Raw genomic sequence first — 23213 nt, 5'->3', positions numbered from 1 at the left:
TGCAGAATTAATCAAGATGCTTATGGGTAGTCTTTTCCTTCTTTTGCATGGCAGAGAAAATAATTTATTGATACCTCAGTGTAATTTGTTTGTCTGAGTTGTTTTTTTTTTTCTTTTCCTTTTAAACATTATTGTTGGAATTATCAATACAGCCATGTCCTCAGGGAATAACATCCATGCTTGTAAAGTAGTTCACTTATAAACAAACAAGCTTATACACTTCTCTTTCTTCTGAACTCCTTTTGATTTGGGATTATCACCTGACTGTAATTTACATTTTTCCCCTCACACAGTGCTTGTCAAAGTGTCGACCTGGCTTTTTCTTTCTCAGTGTCAGAAGAAATCAATGAGGGTTTGCATTTGGGGATTCCCAAGGGTGTTTCCCTTATTATCAATTTAATTGCCATGCCTTTTTTATCTCAAGTCCTTTACATGACTTGCTTCACCAGATTTCTCTACATCCTAACTCCAGCACCAAAATCTGCGGAACTCCTGGAGAGATTCCAGCAGAGGACTGTGAAAATGATCAAGGTACTGGAGCATCTCTCTTATGAGGGAAGGCTGAGAGACCTGGGTCGGTTTAGCCTAGAGAAGAAAAGACTGAGACGGGATCTTACAAATTCTTATAAGTATCTAAAGGGCAGGTGTCAAGAGAATGTCAAGACTACTTTCAGTGGTGCCCCGTGGCAGGACAAGGGGCAACAGGCACAAACTGGAACACAGGAAATTCCATCCAAACTTGAGGAAAAACTTCTTTACTATGAGGATGCCAGAGCTCTGGAACAGACTGCCCAGAGAGGATGTGGAGTCCCCTTCTCTGGAGATATTCAAAACCCACATGGATGAGTTCCTGTCCAACCTGTCCTAGGTGAACCTACTTTGGCAGGGGGTTGGACTAGATGATCTTCAAAGGTCTCTTCCAACCCCTACCATTCTGTGGTTCTGTGATTTGTCATGTCTCAGTTAATCCTCAGATGCTCGCTTTATGCAAAGAGAGAAATGCATTTGCAGTTCAGGAGCAAAGATTTTTAAAAGTCATGTGGTTCTGGTTCCTCAGGTCTCTGTTGCCTCTCCCTGCCCCTGGAACAGGGACCGTGTTCCAGCCATAAACATGTTGTCACCATCACCAGGAGGGAGATGGTGACACAGGGTCATGCACTCTCCCCAGTGCTCCCTCATGCTCACAAGGTTGTACATCACCTGTCTTGGGGACCTGGATTCCCAAACAGTATTAAAAATGCAGCCCCAACCTTCTTTTCCCCTCGGCCTTACACGAGGCAGAATCTTTCACATTTTCGGGTAGTCCTAACTTTGTAAAATGTCACCGTTCTTCTTAGCTTCTGAATCACAGGTCAGTCAGGAAGTCACCTTCGGAAGAGCAAGTGACTCTGCCCTCTCATCCTGACCTCCCAAAACAAGAACCAGAGGGTGCACTTGCTTCATCCAGTGATCAACAGTATTTGAAAGAGAAGTGAGAGGATGTGCAGGCAGCTCTTCTAGGAAAAGCTGGTCCTCGGTTGGCACAACTGCATTATTTACATTCCTAGCTCCCCTGCAGCCATTTCTGTCCTCTGACAACGTTTCCAGCCTCCCATGAGAGTTTGGTCTGAATGATGCCATCTTACCCCTTTTTCTTCGTTTTTTCATACAAAACCAAGACCCTTGATTTTCCCTTTTTCCAGCAAAATTGAAAGACCAGCTTATTACATTCAGTCACTGGGATTGGAATGGCAATTCCTCAATATAACTCAGTTTTAACACTGGTTGTGCAAGGGTGCAGAGGTGACAGTTATTCCTTTCTTCAGACAGTTGCAGAGTTGGCGATTTCCCCCGTCTCCCTGGAAACATGTTTACAACTTCTCTCTCTCCCTGCTTGTCTATCAAAATGCTGCCGTTGACACCCAAATGCCTTGCCTCGGCACCTCGTGAACTCCAGTGAGTTAATAACCATGGCAGCTTTGCAGAGAAAACCACTTGAGTAGAAATATATCAGTAAAACTTAAATGCTCAGGCTGTCAAGAGGTGTTTAAGGGGCCTGAGCCATGGGAAGATATCAGTGGGACTTTCACATCACCCACCCACACCACTCTAAGCCTATATAGTTTGCATATGTTTCTGCCTAAATATCTTTAGAAAGCTGGAGCGGGAAGGATTTAAGTATATCTTGTGTTAAGTTCTTAGGTGATCTGGGGCATTTCTTGGACTTTTGAAGTTAACACATGGAACTGCCAGAGCATCCTTGCCTGCTGTACAGCTTTGTCCCAGCACAGGGCACAATTTCCCAGGAATTACTTAGGGCTTCCAGTGCAGGAGCTGCCAGTATCTTCCAGAAAGGCAAACCACACTGGGAGACAGAGGACTCGTGTATGTACATGGTGACAGGAGGGACAACAGGAGCAGCTTGCCCTAGGCATCGAGGCGAGGTGAGAGGGCCACATTTTCTGCAGGTCCCTGGGCCCTGCAAGCTGTGAAGGCACCAGCATGTTGTTCTCATGAGTGCCTTGTGGAAGCGTGGAGGCGAATTTCGCCTGCAAAACCTGGCATCCCATCGGTGCAGTACCACCGAGGCAGAGCTCCGTGCTTGGCTTGAGCTGAGAATTAAATGCCACGCTGGGAGCTGCCACCAGGCATGCCGAGCTGTCGCTCTTCAAAGGGCTTGGGTTGTGTAAGCGGACCAGGGGAATCGCTAAACTGCAGACAATGAAAACAACTTTAAATGAGACACTAAATGAAAAGAAAAAAGTTGTCAAAATGTCAAGGTTAATGTTTTCATAAAACTAACCAGGGAATGGCTAGACAGTATGAGTGTAAACTTTAAACTTAATTAAAACTTTTAAAGTGTGAATACAAAACTAACATCAGTCTAGACAGTCAATAAATCTATCCTCCTTAATGAAATACTGGTCCTTTTGGTATTTCTGGTCAATTTTCTCCCTCATCCTTGTAGCTATGGGTAACTTTGAAACTCGAATTCTTGTTTGTCAAAACCCAAAGAGCCATGCGAGGTGGGACTACAGTCTTCTGCAGCTCCTGCTCCATGACCTCCTCTAGCTCTTTCTCTGTGTCCCCATGCACTCCTGGCTGGGCTAGCCACTGTCCCCAGCCTGGTGACAGCTCCAGGATGGGCAGCAGCCTGCCAACATGCACACCGAGCCAGGGAGGGACAAATCTCTGCCCCTACTCCTTAGCTGGACCATGATGGTTTTCACAAAGAGCCACAGCTCTGCTTGGCCTCTGGAGGCAGCCTGGAGGAAAAGCATCTCCTTGTCCTACAGCCCGGCAGTGGCTCTGCTATTTGTACAGTCAGAGAAAGCAGAAATGGGGTCTGCAGTGCCTTTGAGAAAACCCAGGGCCAGCAGATTTTGCGAGATCAGTTTAAAGAGCTCTAGGATCTCGTTCTCTTGTGTTTTGTTGTTATCTTCATCATCCAAAGTTAGAGTTATTTATAAATTTTCTACTTAGCCATTTTTCTGATCTTTCAGGCTGTTTTGTTCTTGAAACAAAATTGCTTTTTCATTGCTTTTTTAAGAAAGGAAAAGAAATGGTAAGAACTCCCCATGATCTCAAATTGGTTATTACTGGCTCAGTGCATACATCTATCACTATTTACATCCTATCCCTCCTGGTGAATGCTGGAAGGAATGTACGTGTGCTCTAAAAACACACAGGACAGTTGTTCTTCCTTGCTTCTGTCCTTTCAAATGTTGCTCATACTTGTGTCCACAAGCAGAGCTTGGTTAAATTGTAAAGAATTAAGTGGAATCACCACACTTTTCACTTAGACATACAAACATCCCTAGACAACCCCTTTTCCTTCACCTTTTTCTTCAAGTCTATTATTGTTTTCCTTCAAGAGAAATTTCAATTTTTTTGCCCAAATGGTACCTTTTTTTCCCCCTCTTTTTTAAAATAGACCTTATTCAGACACACAGTTTTCAGCCTGTGCTCCCAACGCACTGCAGCTTTCCCCAGGGCAGGATCTGGACTTGCACTGTGCTAAAAAACAATGAAGTTGAGAAAAAGGTGCGGGGATAATCAGCGTGTTGATAACCAACATTGGAATCACTGGCTCTACCATCTGCTCCACCTTATAGCCTTAAACTTGGATTGAAATCCGCCTTCATCTGTCTGACTCTACCTTAGCATGAACTCCAGGGCTGTACTACTAATAAGTCCATCAATATCGGCTCAGCACTGTGAATAACAGAAGGCTAAACTACTATTATGGCTCTGTAACAAAATAAGGATATTGGAATCTTACATCAAAGCCCTTTTGTTAGGGAGCCATAATATTAATTTAGTGTTCTGTTATCCATGGTGCTGAAACAATGTTGTTTCACGTGGCTTTATCCACAGAGAGCAAACAGACACAACCAGTACTTCAGCTGCGCTGGAGCAAATGTGATTCTGGATATTCAGTGAGAATAACTACAACCAGGAAGGCTACAGCCCTGAAAGTTTTCTTTGAGAAGGTCACTAAACAAACAGATTAAACTGGAAGCTCATGTTTTTCATATACATAAGGGACAAGCTGAAGTTTGATTTCATTTTCATAAAACAAAACAAAAGCACATAAAGGCAAGAGCATATCGCCAATATTCCACCTGAAAAAAAGCATAATCTAAGAGCCAGGGTATTTCAGATGAATGTCAAGATGTTTCAATTTATGTATAGGTTTTAAGGTACCAAAGCTGTCCCTATTAAAACAATGTAAAGATCTTACTTTCTTCCCAAAGAGACTCAGCACAAGACATTAGCTTTTTTTCTTCAGTACATAACATAATGGACTTAATGTGAATAAATCCTCTCCACTTTTTCTCAGTTACTGGTGAGGAATCTCAGACATGCAACAATGTGTGACAGACCAGTAAAGAATAATAATAATCTAACTCTAGAGGAGATATGTCCTGGCATAGTAAATCAGCACTGGATGTTCCCAGGGCTGCCTCCTGCATTTGTGGCTTTAATTTTACAGTGTTTTGTTACTCAAAAACAACAACAAAAAAAAAAACCCAGCAAAAACAAAAAAAAGACCAACAAAAAAAATTAAATCATCGAATCCTGATGATATTTTTTAATTAAGACCTTTTCTTAAAAAGATATCTTTTTCTTTCCCTTCTGTTTTTTGTTTGTTTGTTGTTGGTTTTGGTTTTGTTTTTTAAGATAAAGATATTCTTTTTCTAGCTCTGGTAGCAATTCTGTGTCATATAATCTGCCTGGTTCTGTAGAGTTGAGAATTTTACCCCTGCCACTGAGACATATTTCTGAAGAAAGGAGTGCAGAGATTCAGAAGTGTCTGTGAAGGTGACCTACTCCAGCCTAAGCACATTGGTTAAAGGGAGAGGGCAGCCTCAGAGATACAGAAGTGGCAATAGCTCCTAGAAATTTTGGCCAGGAGGACACAGGGCAGGGAACCCATACTCCAGTGAGGGACACCCAGTGAAACTCCTACACACACGCACAGCTTTGTGAGTCACTCTGACGGGACACGGTCACTGGTTTGCTGCCTTTGGCATGGGGTCAGAGCTCATCCTGGAGAAGAAATTTGAGCACTGATACAGGTGATTGGTTCCCCAAGATCTCCACAGCAGGAGATCCCCAGTGCCTGACAGTGCTATCGCGGTGATGCTCTATCACACCATGCAGCAGGACAGGTTTCAGAGCCCTCTGACCCCAGCACCCCATTCCTCAAGGCTGACTGTCAGTTTAACAACGGGGTTGAACCACTAAAAGCAGCTGCAGCTTCCTCAGGAATGGCTGCTGCAGTAAGAAAATATCAGAAAGCAGCACTTTGGGACAAACTTAGTGTGAGCTCAGCTTCTTTACCAGAGGAGCGAGCAGCAGAGCAGCAGTGAAAGATCATGCACGTCTGAGAGACTGGAAGTTTTTGACTCCCCAGAAGGACCTGGCCATGCAGGTGGCTGTCAGCTCAGCTTGCGGGACTCACACATACACAAAGGTACCTCCAGAGCTGTCTGGGCTGTAGGTAAGACTCAGTGTCACCCTCCTGATGGAGAAAGACCAGCAAAGCCAGGAAGCGAGGGAGAGCCCTGGAGAGCTGCCCCTGGTGCAGCCCGAGGCAGGGGAGAAAACACCTGCAAGAGACGCCCCAGCCAGTCTCTGCCTCCTGGCAGAGGTGAGGCCAGCAGGGACATTTCACCACCTTCAGCATCCTGCCATCCAAAAATTGCCTGTGCTGAGAACTGGCCCGGGGTACGTGATCGCTTGTTGGACTGAGTTGTGCATTTAGTTTCACTAAGAATTGCTCGACTTGGGAGAATTTATACTTGGATATTAGAGAGACATAAACAGCTATAAAAATTCCAGCTCTGCTTGTACAAATGATCCACTGATGTGTGTTAAATGCACTAAAGTCAATTTGCAATTGATCATATTGCATTTCTAGTGTCAGCAGATATGAAAACATGTCATTTACCAATGCTTAATGAACCTCTATGCTGACAAGACATAAATATCAATAAGCAGCTCTCCAGTTAAGGAGGTTAACCAGCAAAGTACTCAGTGAAAACATTAAAGGGGTAATCATCTGGCAATTGCTGTATAGACGGAGCAGCTGCCCTCAAGGATGACTAAACCTATGCAAAGAACCATTACAGGAAAAAAAGGGAAAAAAAAAAAAAAAGAGGCAATTAACTCCATGTTGCAAGCTGAAAAATTCTATCTGAATGGAAAAAGTAATTGCCTTTCTGGATTGCACTTGTGCTTTTTTCCACCAGTACTTGAGGTAATCTATTTAGTAGGGCTCTTTGACCATGTTGGATATTTAGAAAGGAAAAGGCAAAACAGCAAGTTGCTCAAATGTTGTTCCTCTTAATTCTTCCTGGTAATGTTGAGCCTTCCTTCCCTCTTTTTTGAACCTTTGCATTGCTTTCATGGGTATTTTAAGCCTCAGCTGTTCCTCTTTTTTTTTTTTTTAGGACAAAGCTTTCAGTTCCCTGTAAAGTTAAAGGAACGCAATAAAGGGAACATTACCAGTGCTTAGAAGCACTTCATGAAAGTAAGACACAGCAGATTAAACCTTGCTTTATAGTTAATGGAGCAATTTAACACCAGCTACATTCACCGCTGGACTGAACATAAATTTCAAGTTCAATTCAGATTTTAAGCAGATGTAAATGGTGTTTATATTTAACCTATGAAGCCCAGGGCAGTGAGAGTTTTCTGAGCAGGCACAGGAGTCCAAAAGAGTTTAACCTATCGCAGCTTGGATATTCCTGCTGCTCGCAGGACAGAGGACACACGGTACCCCCAACTGCAGTCAGATCTCACCATGACATGGGCCCATTCCACGCAGTCAGGGGAAAGGACAGTACAATTGAGGGTGATGCTACAGAGCACTGTTGGCACAAGTCACATGTCCTGTGTGATATCCCCTCACCTGGGCACCCTTTCCCCATTTTACATCCATTTCCCACCCCATGCAGACATCAACTATCCCCTGCCTGCAGCAACCACTGACCCTGGCAGCTCCAGGAGCGGGGGTTCCCCTCCTTGCCAGATGCTTTCCCTTGCCCAGACAGCCCACATAGCTGCCTCGACAGACCCCTGCGTGCTCTGCCCCCATCTCCACTCTGCCCGAGTAGCATCTCACCTCCCTGATCAGGTCCTGAGCTGACATTCCAGCCACAAAGCCTCTTTCTGTAAGAGTCAGAGGGTACATCCAGCCCACAACTGGCCAGATTGGCCTTGCTTCTGCAGGGTAGAATGGCTGATGCCTGCTAGTCTCCAATGTGTGAAGTAAGTTAAACAACTTTAGAAAAAAAAAAAAAAGAAAAAAGAAAAGGAAACACAACAGCCATTAAATATATATGGCCATTAAAAAGTAGCATGCCAGTGGGTTTCAGCAGAATGCCATTCTGAGCCAGCACCTCACAACTGGCAGCTGCTTTGGAAAACCACTGGGTCATCACGTTATAAACAGTTACTCCAGGCAAAAGGAAAACTGCAGTAAAGCTGGTGGAAGAAAGATAATCTTCCCTGTCTGCAGAAGAAACAGGTGGATGTTCAGAGAGAGCAGGCACTTAAGGAACTTCCTGCTTTTTGTCCTTTCGGTAACTGACATTCTATTGACAAAAACTCCCAGATATTTTAATGTATTGTAACAACAGCTGTGCAAAGCCACCACAAGCATAAGACAAGAAAAGGAGTTTGTACATCAAAAGAAATGCAATGAGCAGGAAGTTGCCTGTGCTCTTCTATAGCCTTTGCCATACACACTGACAGGGTACCACATAAATCCTTCTCATTTCAAGCATGCTCTCCAGCAAAAAACTTATCATGCAGTCCCAATCCTCTGCTCTCCTGTATACATCCTATCCTATTTTAATGCAAATATGTTGCTCCTTGATAATAACAAATCACCCACAGCTCTCATATCACATTTTTCATCAGTAGATGTAAAAGCAAACATCAGACCAACAGAGATCAGTCCATTATCCCCATTTTGCAGCTTCAGAAAGCGAGGAATGGGAGAAATCCCTCCCAGCAGGTTGAAGCAGAAGCAGGGCTTCAGCACCCAGGGATGCTCCCCTGGGATCCTTAACCTCTGTGCTTCAGCCTGGACTGAACACAGCTCAAATTCAAACAGCACATCTGTATTGCAGTTGTTCTGGGGGATGTGTCTCAAGGCACTCTGTATGGCTCCCTCCTTTAGGTACCAGTATTCCCAGGGGCGCTCAGAGGAGCTCGTCTGGTTTTCCCTCTGGTTACTGCCAGCGTATACACAAAGTTGCCCTAATTTGTCTCTACTTGCACCTCTCAACATGCAAAGGCTGGTTTTCTACACACAATCCAAGTGAAAGTCTCCAAAATTGGAGTAAGAATTCAATCTGCATGGCACTTTTAAACTATAATTTGTATTTTTTAAGCATTCTGACAACCTCATGATGGCCAAACTTTAAGTACCAAACAGAAGTGAGATAGAGGTTTCCAATATCCCTTTACCATATGCACTAACTGCTGGTGGTGAAAGTCAGTAGGTGTAATTGTAGAAACGCTTCTCAAAGGGCTTCAAAACGTGCTGAAGAATGCAGTATACAATAAAATAATACGGCACAGAAGCCTTCATTTCCATTACTAACATTTCATTGCATCCCAGCTACCATTTGGCCAACTACAGTTTGAACCAAAAATGAAGGATGACAGAATTGCAATCAGTAGCACAGTGTTAATATTGAATTAAATATATCCTCCACATCAACCACGGTTATGCACAAATAACTCAGGAGCATTCCATGTCGCACAGCAGTACTCTAAAAATATATTTGCTTTCAGATAGGATTATAGATGGCCGAACAGTTTCTTCTTAACTCACACCTGAACTTCAGAGTCTTTGCCCACTACAGTAAGCTTTAATCAAATTAAAAATTTGCTCCCAGGTATGATTATATCTCAGCCTTATAGAGATATCTTATTATTATTGCTGCTTTGCGTAGAGGGAAAAAAAAGGCTTTATGTAACTCCATGCTTGATTTTTCAGAAATGAAATAGAAGAAAGAGGTGGTTTCGTTTGCACTGAAGGATGAGATTTCCCTCTGGATTTGCTGCCCTCTAGATATCTTTCAGCAGAAAACTGCTGTGCTTTTTAAATGGATTTCATAATAATCTGTTTTAGCTGAGGATGCAACAGGGAGGGAATAAATGCGTACAAAGGCAGGGAAGAGGCAGTGTTTGAATAATTTGTCAAGATGCTTTTTACAAAGATATGGTGTCTTCCGATGACGCCAGTTGTCCAAAGGTAGGGGGGCGGTTATATGTGTCTGTAGGGGAGACAGATCAGCACTAAAGGAGTGCTGGATGGATGCTGTTATGGGACAACATGCTCCATTTGCTCTACAGAAGGAGCCCTGAGACTATCAGCACATCATTCCCACATACTGCTCCGCCAATGGGTGTTAGTGCTGATGTGAGAAAACTGATGTGGAGGCGTATTTCTTCCCCAGAACTCCCTCGCTATGTGTCTCTTGGATAATACAGCTCTGCAAAGCTTTTATCAGTGATGCCAAGCTCTGGCTGGTAGTGCTGCTCCAGACATTGCAGATTTGCTTGGTTTTCTCTGCGGCAGAGAATGAACATGTTTCAGAGACTTTGACAGAACCCTCTTTGCTAAACCCTCCATTTCCAGCCCCTGCGGTAGTTCCAATCTGGTAGGGATCTCAACATTTTTTAGTAGAGGGATGCGCATGAGCGTACAGGCACATAGTGCAATAGGAGCTTAGGAGGTAAATGCCATACAAAACAAGAACAGTACTGGTAATTCATTATAAAATACTAATAAAATGAGGATTAAGTAAGCAGGGCAGCCTCTAAGTAAGAGGCAACCGTAACCGAAGTCTTCAGTTTGTTCAAGGCCAATTAGGAAAAAGATGTTATTCAGACTGCCTAGAGCAAAAAAAAAAACAACCCTAAAGGTCCCTCCAAATAACATGAGACAAATAAATTGTTTCAATTATCTCTCTATTTTCTCTCTTAACCAAGCTGCTTACTTCAGGAAAGACTTTGGGAAAAAAAGAACCACTTTATGATTAGATGGAGAAAACAAGTCCCAGCTTTCAAGTAATTCGACTCATATACCAACATTTGTGTAGACTTACACCCAGCCAAATCCTGTAAAAAAAAAAAAACAAAAAACAAACTTTTGCCAGCCTAGATGTAAATAGTCCTATTGATCCCAAAGAAACAGCCATTGCAGCAAGTGCTCCTTCCATTTCTGTGTCTGCAGGATCAGACCCTGTGGTCTGACAGCTTGACAAAATTGTAAGTTGGCACGTAGAAAGCACCGTTCATCAAGGGAAACTATGGGAAACCCAGTTATTAACTCTCAAGGTCAATGCAGGGTGATCAATATTATTAATTGCATGTGGATAAGTTGAGACAGCAGTTCAGCACTTTAGCAATTATCTGAGATTCAATACAAGTATTAAATACTAACAGTATTCAATCATGGGTGGTTAAGAAAATAAGCTACTAATTCTGCTCACCTTTTTCAGGTGACAGAAGAGTTCCTTCAGACTAAAGTACTGCTGGATACCCTCAGCACTGTGCTCAGACCAAGTGTGTACGGGAGTCAGAAAGGTAACATTTTGTCTGTAGTGTCTTTATTGACACTGGAAACAGGAATCTCCAACTAGCACAAAATGCCTGGTAACATTTCCAGCCTTACCATAAGCTGAAAATTCCCAAATCCACCCAGACAGCCCGTTGCCAAGAAATTACAGTAGGGACTTTGTGTTGGAACAGGAATTGGCAAATCCACTCGAAAACCTGCATTCAGGGAACTGGAGACTGAAAAGATGTACTTGCCTACACAGCACATAGCACCACTTCTACCCAGGGTTCTACCAATTAGAAAAAGTCTCCCCTGAGTGTCCCAGCTTTATCGCATCCCAAATCCAGCATTTCCCTTATCTGTTCAATGTTCTAAATCTTATTAATTCTTTTCAGCTCAGATAGCAAGAGAACATAAATTCCTAATTTTTAAATGCATGAGCCATTTCCCATGATTTTATGATAACTAAAGTGTTGTTCCTGTCCTATTGTCATGCCTTCAGCTGTTTTCAGACTCTCATTTATCTGATTTGATCACTCCATTCCTGGGCACCAGCTTCTTTGGCTAAACACTATGTTACAGACTCTTGCTCACTCTGACTTTGGGGAATGGAAAGGATGCTGAACATGCATCCTGTGTTTGATTAACCTGGGCCAGCTGAGAGCAGACAAATTCCCAAACAAAGAGAATTTGTATTCAATTTTGCAAGCATCTTTAAAAATATCAAATGCCTTTTTAAGTCCTTGGCCTGAACAGCCAGACCTTGGCCGGTCTCACCAGAACTGCTGGGAAGCAAGAATAAGCAGGACATGGTTGTTAGTCATGCCACTTGTTGCTTGCCTGAAGAGTGCTTATTTGCTATGGTGATGAGCAGAGAGTAAGGAACCTGAACAGAATAAAAGTCTTGCTCTTGCTTTCAACCAGAATCTCAGGTGGATATTAGTATTTATAAATTCAAAGACTGCCACCGTTTCAGAGCTGAATTTCAGGCACTCATCCAAACCCAAAGCTTAAACCTTTTGACATGAGCCTTCCTCTCCACCAAGCATTTGTGTAATTAATACATTTTTTTTCTCAAACCCTTACCAAAAAAAAAAAAAACCAACAAAAAAAACCAACAGAAAAACCCACAAGACAAAACTATATCAAATGAGGTTGAAAAGTACAGAGAAAAGGAGGCACTCAGTGAAAGCCCAGAAGCCATAGCTCTGACTTACGTAAGTGAAGGACAAGCAGTGTCTCCTGTATAGGAGAGTTTATTTTCCTGTCATGATCCAAACTAATAGTAAAGGTGGGTTCACTTGTCAGATATATTATTCCAAAAGAGGGATGATGTTTTCTAGTGACAGAGTTAGCCACCCCCAATGGGGGGGTGACAATGATTTTCCTCTGGTTCCACTGCCAACATCAACTTTTCTTCCCCCCAGTATAACCTGAGTGAAGTCTTTCCTCCCAGCAAATAACTCCTGTGAAGGCACCTGCTGCCCTGAGGCAGAAGGACTGATTGATGAGGTTCCCTAAGCTTTGCTTAGGGATGTAGGAAAGCCATGACAGCATCTGGAGGAGTGAAGAGTTGGCAAAATCAACTCAGAGAATTACAAGAAGTGGTAAAAGTGGATGTGAAGGCAGAGGTGCTTTATTTCTGGTCTATTTTAATCCAATTCCACCTATAGAAATTTGCAAGCAAGAGATTTTGGTGCTGGTTCAAAGAAACAAAGACGTACAGAGGGATGCACAGAAGTGGAGGGGGAGAAGGGAAAGTATTGGGTTCAAAGTATCGCATTTTTGACTACGCTGCACAACCTAGTTATGATATCTCCCACTTCAGGATGCTAAAAGTATCCCTGTCACCTTCCCTCTGCACATGTACCTAGGACGGGACATCCTCTTAGGTGCCACGAAGATGATCAGAGGGATGGAGCACCTCTCCTATGAGGACAGGCTGAGGGAGCTGGGATTGTTCAGCCTGGAGAAGAGAAGGCTCCAGAGAGACCTTATAGCAGCCTTTCAATACCTGAAGGGTGCCTATAGAAGAGCTGGGGAGGGACTCTTTGCCAGGAAGGGTAATGATAGGACAAGGGGAAATGGTTTTAAATTGGAAGAAAAAAGATTCAGATTAGATCTCAGGAAGAAATTTTTTACTATGAGGGTGGTGAGACACTGGAACAGGTTGCCCAGGGAAGTTGTGGATGCCCCATCCCTGGAAGTGTTCAAGGCCAGGCTGGATGTGGCCTTGAGCAACCTGCTCTATTGGGAGGTGTCCCTGCCCATGGCAGGGGGGTTGGAACTAGATGATCTTTGAGGTCCCTTCCAACTCTAACCGTTCTATGATTCCCCAGGGGACACTGGGAGCTATTCATCCAGCACAATAACCTCTGCTCGGTTCCAAGTTCCAGGTCATGACAGTAAGTTAGAGCCAGGGAACACTGCTGGGCCCATCCCCACATGTGGCTGACTACTGGGTGCCAGGGTACCTCCCAACAGCACGTGGCATCTGACAGGAGAGCGCTCCTCAACTGGACACGAGCTCAGCAGCTTGGTGGTCCCAGACGAGAGGAGTTCACTTATGGGCTCATGCTGCAATCACACCCAATCAACCAGACCACCGAGTAGCGATGGCATTGCAGTTTATTTGCCCAGAGCAAACCTTGATAATAGCTTGAGTAGACAGCACTCCTGACTGCAACAGGCAGCACGTGTAGAGGGAAACCTGGACTGCCAAGGTGACTGCTACAGAGAGCCCTGTCTTTGTGGTGTAGAGCCGAGAGCCAGGAATCTCAACTCCACTCTTGCTTTTGCCAGAGAGCTCTTGTGCAAGCAAATCCCCTGCCAGCGCTGGACTCCAGCAGCCTGGCACTGTTCCTGGCATCATATTTGTTGTGACCCTTTTTTCATTACACCTTGTAAGATCATTTAGGATCTTTATAAACGAGGCACCACGGGAATACAGACAGCAAATTGTCAGCGTCATGTTGTTACTTGGCCTCCTTAGAAGTTCATACAAATACACATGCCCCTCTCTGCGGATCTAAGCACAGAGTAGTGACCATAAGGAAACTGCTAGCTCATCCCAATAACTTTATACACTTTACCTGATAAATAAATGTGCATTTTTCTAAGTATATGTAAATCCAGACTGAGTGAGCTCTGTCCAGTCATTCTCACCATCCATATACAAATAAAAAGCTAAACCAATCAAAGCAGCTGCAGGATGTTACATTCTGGACAATTATGGAGGCAAAATAATAGTGTCAACTTGATCTATCATTAAACAATATCACCTTTTCACCAGAGCCATCAGCCCACACTGGTGAGAGCTGGATTCTCATTGGTGGAAGTAAAATTAAACCCACTGGAGTTAACTCAGTCTACGCTCATAGAAGATTTACCTTTTATTTTTCTACAATGAATTTTACTTGCCCATGTCCCCAGGGTGATCAATGAATTGTAGATTTATAGAGTCCCTATAGCACTTTTCAGACAGTCATTGTTGCTGCACTTTCAGTTGTCCCAGTTTTTCCCCTCCCACCTCCTTTTAAAACTTTGACCATATAATTCACTTAAGCTTCTAAATGAGATATGTCTATAAAGAGCACCTGGGTCAGCCAACCTTAATTTAAAAATGTCATTACTCCCACACTCAACTTGCCCCATCAATCCCACAGCAGCCATCAAGGTTTGTATTTCTCCCAGAGAAAGTAAAACTGTGGTCTTTCCATCTTTCAAAAAGGATGGAAATAGGGGGAGAAGATAAGAAACCATCATCCAGGTGGTGAAGATGGAAATTGTCCAGGGAAACAGAGCAAGAAAGCGTTCTCATTTCCACAGATATTTTGGGCTGCTAAGTTGTAAATCTTTCTCTGGAGAAGGGAAAACAGTAAGCTTTTACCTTATGCTTAGCTCAATTCCAACTATCTCTAAATCAATTTCATTTTGGAAAGTTCAGAAATACTCAAGATGCTCCTGAGATTCAGAATATCATTACCAAGTCTCCAGTAGGGCCTTTCCTGCAGGTAACTGAAGAAAGTTGTTTCTGGGTCAGTGGAGTTAAAAGGATTACATCTGAACTAAAGGTGGGCTACTTTTTACTTTCTTAACCTGAAAGTTAGACAGCTAATATGCCTAGTGTCTCTCTGTAGTCAGTGTGATGAAAGGCAGAGGGCAATTCATTTCTTCCTATATTAGATATTAAAAATAGGCTGAATATATTGCCCTCTGGAGCTGTTACCTAGATACTTAACTCTAAAGGTTTCCAGAAGCCAGACCTGTATTTTTAGCCATAAGAGACTGGATTCAGTTGGAGGTGAAGATGCCTCCATCCAGGTGTCTACATGTGAGCGATGTCTCCAGTTTGGAATCGTTGGGAGATTTTGTCAATACAGTAAGCAGACCCCTAAGAGCAATTCAGCCTGCCCTCAAGCAGACGGCTGTGTTTGGGGGGCTGAACTGACAGCTGGAGGTGTCTGGTGTGCCCTGCAGCTACCATTCCAGAACAGCGAAAGTCCTGTGACTTCAGCTCTCTATAGATGTCCCACTTACTCCAGGACATCTCAAATGGCACCAGACACTTGTGTTTAAGCAATTGAACTGAGCTCCTGGTGCTTGCACACTTCTCCAGACCCTTCTGGCAGTACTGACTGACCATCATCAACTATGATTGGAGCATAGACAGCCATTTCACATGTAGACACATCCATGCAGATGCTGATGTTTGCCTAACTCATGTTAAGACCTACCCAAGCTTTACAGAGCAGCACCACAGCAAAGTGCTTTTTGGGCTGTGTACCCCACCACATACAGCCCATTTTCCCAAGGAGGAGACAGAGACAGCACAAATCAACCTGGTGTCACTGGTCACTTGTCACTGGTGCTGCAAAAACAGGCTCAAGGACAAACCCTACTCAGTGGGCAAATCAGTGCTAGTTCATTGATTAAAAAAATTAGGTTAAGTCATTGATGTAACAGGAAACAGAACCTAAACCAGGGAGGAAACATCTCTAGCAGAGTCAGTAACAAAGCCTAAAGAGTCTCAGGATTCCAGCTCTGGCATCATGACCACAGCCTCTGTAAAAACTGCAGTAGGAGGTCAGGGTCTCCTCCTGAACTATTTACTAATTACAAGCAGAAGAGAATGCAAGTGCCTCTCTGAATTTCATCAGAAAGCGTACAGGCTTGTATTATCATAGTAATAAAAGTAATACACATTTTTTGAGCTCCAGTGGCGCATACCAACAAAAGCAGCAGCTTGTTTTGAAAAACAGAAAATCACTTTCCTAACAGCTACACTGAACTTTGGATGTTTGCAGCTGCACTTCAATGTAGTAAAGAAAATCGGCACTTTGGGTTCAAACTTATTATCATTCAACTGCCTGTTTATAAAGGAATGGTAGGAGACATTTAAAATATGAGTGCAAGGAAGGGCTCTTCAATCTCATGAGCCAATCTAAAGTTAAGTGAGTGAATCACTCATCTGCGGTCAACTAATAGGAGGAGAAAATCAACTCTGAGAAACAAATTATAGTTCTATACCTCCATCCTCCAGAATGTGATCTCAAAGTCAAGTAGGTCCCCAGAAACCAGTCTCCAGGACTCACTGGGACTCTTCTGCATGCCAGAATAGGGTAAACTTATTTTCAGAAGATCTAAACAGAGACATCCAGACTGAAAAAAAGCAAGATGGCAACATAGCGTAGTCAGCTAGAAGCAGAAGAATAAAATTAGAGTGATCAAATTGGCTTAAGCATTTAAGATTCCAATCAAAGCAGGACAATGAACAGAATGAAATATTAACCCAACTACTGACACAGTGAAACAAGGATTTGCCAATTTAACAAAATTCAAACTGATAGGTTCCTGTCATCTTCTCATGGTACTAGCTCTCAGTACTCTTTAGAGGAGATGTTGTAGAGTTCCATCATGAACTCTTTATGCTCTCCAGAAGAAAAATGAAGTGTCAAATAATAATCTAGGTGGGGCCCAGATGCGGTGTCCTATTTGTGGCTACATCATTTTGTGCTGAACCTGGAGACTGTACTTCCTAGTGGAATTTCCTCAAAGCGGAAAAGACTTTAAGCAGCAAAATTCTATTTCATCTTCAGTGCCAGGATTACTACACAAACCGTCATAGCCCTTTGCTGGATTTGGAAACCTCGGGCATGATTTTCAAAGCAACCAAGCACCTAAAGTTTCAGCTGAACTCAGCAGTTCAAGAAAACAGAACTTGCAATCACTGACCAGGCAAAATAATACACCTCTTCTGAGAAAAAAATTGCTCTAATTTTCTTTCAACTTTCATTTCTCCAAGTAGAAAACTATATAGCAATTTCTCTTGTACACAAGATCTGAAGTTTGGCTCTCCCACTCCAGCTTTTTGGGAAGTGAAAAATGAAAAACAGCTTGTCCACCAACTCAAAGACTTTACCTTAAGCCATGAAGAAAAAAAAAAAGTCACAAACTGCATAGTTACAATTTGCCTTATTCTGGTAGGATGATCAGAAAACATGTCTATATTTTTCTGCTAGCTGGAGCCTAGCCAAACATTCACGACTTGGACATCTTAGAGTTTACAAGATGTTACTGACAATTAACACAGTTTTTCCCTGAAGACTGTGCCTATAATCTGTATTTCCCACTCCATAATCTTGCTACTGAGGAGGAAAATTTTCTTTATCTTAACGATGAATAAAGTGGTTTTGAGAATTGCTCTAGGCAACCATCACCAACATCTTATTGTGTTATACAGCCCAAAGTAGTTTTGGGTATGGGAAGTGGGGTGTTGATGGATGAGAAGCTCAACATGAGCTGACAATGTGTGCTTACAGCCCATAAAGCCAACTGCATCCTGGGCTGCATCAAAAGAAGCGTGGCCAGCAGGTCAAGGGAGGTGATTCTGGCCCTCTACTCCACTCTCGTGAGACCCCACCTGGAGTACTGCATCTAGCTCTGTGCACTCTCGTGAGACCCCACCTGGAGTACTGCAGCTAGCTCTGTGCCCCAATGTAAGAAGGACATGGACCTGTTGGAGCAGGCCCAGAGGAGGGCCACAAAGATGATCAGAGGGCTGGAGCAGCTCTCCTAGGAAGACAGGCTGAGGGAGCTGGGATTGTTCAGCCTGGAGAAGAAAAGGCTCCAGGGAGACCTTATAGTGGCCTTAATATCTGAAGGAGGTGTACAAGAAAGCTGGAGGGGGACATTTTACAAGGGCATGTAGTGATAGGACAAGGGTAATGGCTTCAAACTGGAAAAAGGCACATTTAGACTGGATATCAGAAAAAAAAATTCACTCTGAGGGTGAAACACTCTCAACTGGAACAGGTTTCCCAGGGAAGTTGTGGCTGCCTCATCCCTACAAGTGTTCAAGACCAGGCTGGATAGGGCTTTGAGCAACATGGTGTAGTGGGAGGTGTAGCTGACAGTGGTAAAGAGGATTCAGCCAGCCAGTCCCTTTAGGCTTTACCTAACAAATTGGAGGGTCTTAACATTTTTGTTAATAGTTTTCTTTCCCAGGGTGCGTCCACCACAAAGCTGCTATCTCGGTGCTACCTGCAGGAAGAGCTCCCTACCACAGCTGCCACTGATGCTCCTCAACTCCTAGTTTCTGCCCTCCTGCAGTTGCCCAGAATGACCTTTACACTCTCTGTAGGATTTAAAATTTAAAAGCAGTGTGTCAGCTTTCTCACCTACATTCACCTTTTCAGACTTGTAAAGCTAACAGACACAGAGAAGCAACCTGCAGCTAAACTCTCTCAGAGGCTGGAAACAGATCGCTTGTCCCCTTTGTTGGTTTCTCACCTCCCAGAGCAGCTGAAAGCAGGGCTCAGTGTCATGTAGGTGAGATAACACCATCGCAGAGCAGGAACAAGCCATGGGACTGATGTGGCATGGAGATTCCAAGGACAGCCAGGGCTTCTTGGACGTGCAGCCTGGCACAGTCACAACATCCAAAAAATATGCAGCAAGCTCCTCTGTCTTTGATCCTACATAGGCCAAAGATCTGTTCACCTAAATTAGAGTAGTTGCTTCTTTCTTTGTCCAGGACAAGACTGGCCCAGTTGGAGTTATAACAGAATAATGATGAGGCATGATTTTTCTCTGCAGAAAGCTTGCTCTCTAGATTCTTTCATGGCACCATCTTCCTTTTTTTGTTTGTTTGTTTTCCTACTTTACATTGTTTTCTACCAGTTTATAAAACAGAAATGTGTGTCTGGGTAAAGTGTGTGAGAGCGTGTACTTCCTCAAATTATCTCATCCCGTTTTTAACTTTGGGTATAATTGTTACCCTCCACTTCTCCAATGAAATAGCTGTTTTTAATTAGCGAAGGCATATTTTTGCTGCACATCAACTATTTCACACTAAGCTCCTTCAGAACTTTTCAATGTACCATCTGGAGCTGATGATTTGCTGCTTTTTAAATTATCGATTTGTTCCAGCTCTTCTTGTGACACATCTTGATTACCAGAAAAGAGCAAGTCCCAATAGGTATCGCTCTGATATTCTCTGTGCTGAAGAGTGATGCAAAGAAATAATTTAGATTCTCAGCAATGTCTTTATCTTCTTTAATTTCTGCCTTTAATCTTCAGCGATCCAGTTTGTGAACTACCAATTAATTATTCCTACTCTTCTGACTGATAAACCTGAAACATTCTTATTTCATACCTTTAGCTGTTTGCAGTCTGCTGTATCTCCTAATTTCCCTTCCATCTAGTCTTTACACAAATTAATACACCAATGTATTGGTACGCTAAGGTTATATTTTCAAATTTTAAAAGATTCCCATTTAACTCAAAAAGCTCTCCAGCCCTGCCATTTAGTTGCAGTGGTTTACTCTTTGCCTGCATAGAATTAGTTTTATTAGCAACATACATGCCCTCCAGACTCTATTATTGTTCTTAAGTGGAATTCATGGCATCTTTAAGGATTTTTCTTCCTTTACACCCCCCTCAGGAGCTTTTTTGACTAACCCTCTCAATGTGACCAAAACCTGGATATTCTGAAGTTCAAACTTCAGTCACTTTCCTGCACTTCATTTCCTACTAAGTTACTGAGCCATGTTGCATTAACGTGTCTTGTCAACAGCTTCAGATGCAATCTTACCTTGAATTCCTTCCTCCATATTGCTTAGGATTAAGAATGAAAAAATCAGGATATCAGGATTTAGGCACGTAAGAAAGGGCAAATTTTGATCTGGAATTCCATACCTACCTATGGCTCTGGCCCAGCCTGAAAAAAAAGGCACCTACCCACTGTTTTAGACTTGCCAAAGGCAGAAACTAGGCAGTAACTGGCAAAGCTGGAGTATCTAATCCATCCAGTAACAATCTCGTGGTGGAAGCCAGTAACTGGCAAAGCTGGAGTATCTAATCCACCCAGTAAAACCTCGTGGTGGAAGCTGTTTTTCTGCAACACGGTAGTGATTATAGTACTTGCTTCTGCATGTGGAAAGGCTGCACATGAAGGAGATCAAGCCAGCATTGCCCATCTCACATTAACCATGCAGGTCACCAGGCACCAGGAGGGAAGAGAGCACAAGCTCTCCCACTTTTTGGGGCAGGGTTCCTGACTCAGAAAGAACTGCAAAGCTTCTGAAAGGAAAGGAAGCCTGACACTATAGCTTGCTGCTTTGAGGTCTCAGAGGAGAGGTCTCCTAGGTTTGAGTCAGTGTGCTGATCCTTAGCACTCTATTTTATCCAAGACTTCAGTGCAAAAATGGTCCCTAAAAGAAAACATGTAACTTCCTGTCTGGTTCTGAGACTCACCCTTGGTACTAGTGCAAAAATGGTCCCTAAAAGAAAACATGTAACTTCCTGTCTGGTTCTGAGACACCTTTGGTAGATAGCAAGAGCTTATCTTTCCAAGGTGGAGATACACAGGACCACATCGATGGAGTTGAAGTTTTGGCCAAGGCCTGAACCATCTCCTGCTCACAGCACTCCCTCCTGAGGCCTGAGCTTGAGCAACATCCAGTCCCAGCCCTAAACTTGGCAGTTCTTCAGCAGAGCAAGCTGAACTGCACCTCAAGTCTGCATGAAAAGCGAAGATATTTGAACCGTCTTGCTTCAGGCTACTTTATTTCTGTTATGCTACTTCCTAAGTTGTTAGAAGCTTCTTCAGTATTTTGTTCTGGTTTCCTGCTGCTGACACACCTAATTACCACCAGACAACAGAGTTCCTCAACCCCATCCCCACACCCTGCCAAATGGTTTCTCATGCAACGTGTCAGCTAGGCTTTAAATAATGTATTGTTAGAAAAACAAACAAAAAAATTTAAGAAGTCAGTCTACCTCTGGCCATGCAAAAGCCAACAAGAAGTGTTACTGCTCTGCCTGCCAAAACCCCTGGCAAGGCTGAGCACTGAATTGCTGTTAATGGTATAGGAAGATGAATGAAATGCAGCACAAGAGACACAATCCCCAAATCCTTTACTGGCCTCCCTGGGTGGGTCCACACATGGGGCTTGGCCATCCTCCCCATGGACAGCTCTGTCCTCACCAAACACTGTGCCACCAGTGGCCATGCTCGTTTGGACCAGAAGGCTCTGGGTGCAACAACTCAAAATGACTTTGTAGCAGAAGGGTGGCTGCACCATGAGAGGCCTTGGAAGCCACCCCAATGCCTGCAGGAGGCTTGCTGTCTGCCTCCCTCCCTGAACGTAAAAAAAGACCTCATTTCGGTAATGCTCGTTCAGGTAGAAAACAGCTCAGGTAGAGGACTTGGGGAACGAGAGCCGGTAATTTATGTCACGTGTAAACCCCTGGTCACTGGTTACGCAGGCAGGAACACTCGGAGACGTAAGTCCTCCTGCACCTGGGGAAAAGGCCTCCACTGAACAACTTTTCCCTTAAATATTCTGCAAATACCCAGTCTTCGTGCTGCTATGACCACTGCCAGGGCTTCCACTGGCCTGATCCAGCTCCTGCTGTTCATTTCTAGACAGATTTGAAGCCTTTGAACCCAACCAGAGGATGCTAACAGATCAGCAAATCAACAGAAAAGCGTCACCGCAACCACCTGACCTCTTGCTCTGCTGAGACTTCCCAGACTGAAAGAAACCCAAATTCCCCTCCGCCGCCTCAAAATTGTCCCACCCCGACCCAGCTGCAGACAGTCGTGCTCGCTGTGGGAGGAAAGCGGGTGTCCGGCACCCCGAGACACGGGGCAAGGGTGCCCCAGAACTGCACACCCACCCCAGCGGGTGCTGCGGCACCCCTGCTCCCCGCATCCCCCACCCCATGGCAAAATGGCATCACGCCCCACGCTCGGCCCTGCTCGAGTCGCCACCCTTGCTCTTACCTTTCCCAGACACGTGTGTGTGGGGACAGGCCGCCTCGGAGGATGGCGGAGGGAAGCCCGTGGGTCCCCGAGGAGCCCCCACGCTGCTCCCCACCCCTGGCAGAGAGGCAGCGGGCAGCCAGTGAGCGCTTGGAACGGGCACGGCGGGTCTCAGGCGGTTGCTGGGCTGAGGGCGATGAGCTGTGAAGCTGCTCCCCGCCTTGGCGTTACCATCTCGCCAGCCACGCAGTCCAAGGGAAAAACATCGCCTTCAGGCTCTGGCGTCATCTCCATCGAGGGCGTAGGGTGGTCTGTCTGGCAACGGCATCACATACCTGACCGGGGGAGGCTCCGGGTTCAACACTGACACCACCTTTCTCCCAAAAGAAAACCAGGACCCCCCAAAAGAATAACAGGCAACACAGATGGAAAACAGGGAGGACCGCATTGAGAGATGCTTCTGGGTCAGGGCTGTGCCGCTTCCCCGATTCAACAGCACCATCTCCTGGGTGGCCTGGGCCACAGCTGCCAGCAGCTCACCCCCAGAGCATCCCCCCAAAGAGGGGGACCCTCCGCAGCCTGTCCTCTGGAGCCACCTCAAATATCTAGTTTGCTTGCTTTTATTTGCTTTTCAGACAGTATCGGTCCTCTTGCACCTGTCTCCTGTCAAATGTTACTGCTGCTCCCTCATGGAGCATCACAGCCAGAGGAGCAAACACAGTAAATACTGAAGGAAAACACATCCTAGATTCTGCGTATTTTTTTAAATCAGCAGTACAAGGCATTCTTGAATATCAGCCCTAAAACTGATCTCTTCCAAGCTGTGACCCAGTCTTCACAGGCCACATCCCCTTTGAAGTGATCATAAAGCACTGC

The 23213-nt window shown here is 44.2% G+C and overlaps 1 long non-coding RNA gene across 2 annotated transcripts in view; it reads right to left on the bottom strand.

Moving 5' to 3' along the window:
- Positions 1 to 22796, bottom strand: part of LOC106897197 — a 160204-nt gene extending 137408 nt beyond the window's left edge. For both annotated transcript variants that reach the window (XR_001413748.1, XR_001413749.1), the window contains exon 1: positions 22359 to 22796. This is a non-coding gene — a long non-coding RNA (uncharacterized LOC106897197). The remainder of the gene's footprint in view (positions 1 to 22358) is intronic.
- Positions 22797 to 23213: the final 417 nt, after the last annotated feature.

This window comes from Calidris pugnax, unplaced genomic scaffold (genome assembly GCF_001431845.1).
Source record: "Calidris pugnax isolate Ruff unplaced genomic scaffold, ASM143184v1 scaffold211, whole genome shotgun sequence".
In the NCBI taxonomy this organism is placed as follows: Eukaryota; Metazoa; Chordata; class Aves; order Charadriiformes; family Scolopacidae; genus Calidris; species Calidris pugnax.
Note: the sequence above shows the minus strand (reverse complement) of the source record. Positions and strands in the feature narration are given on the sequence as shown.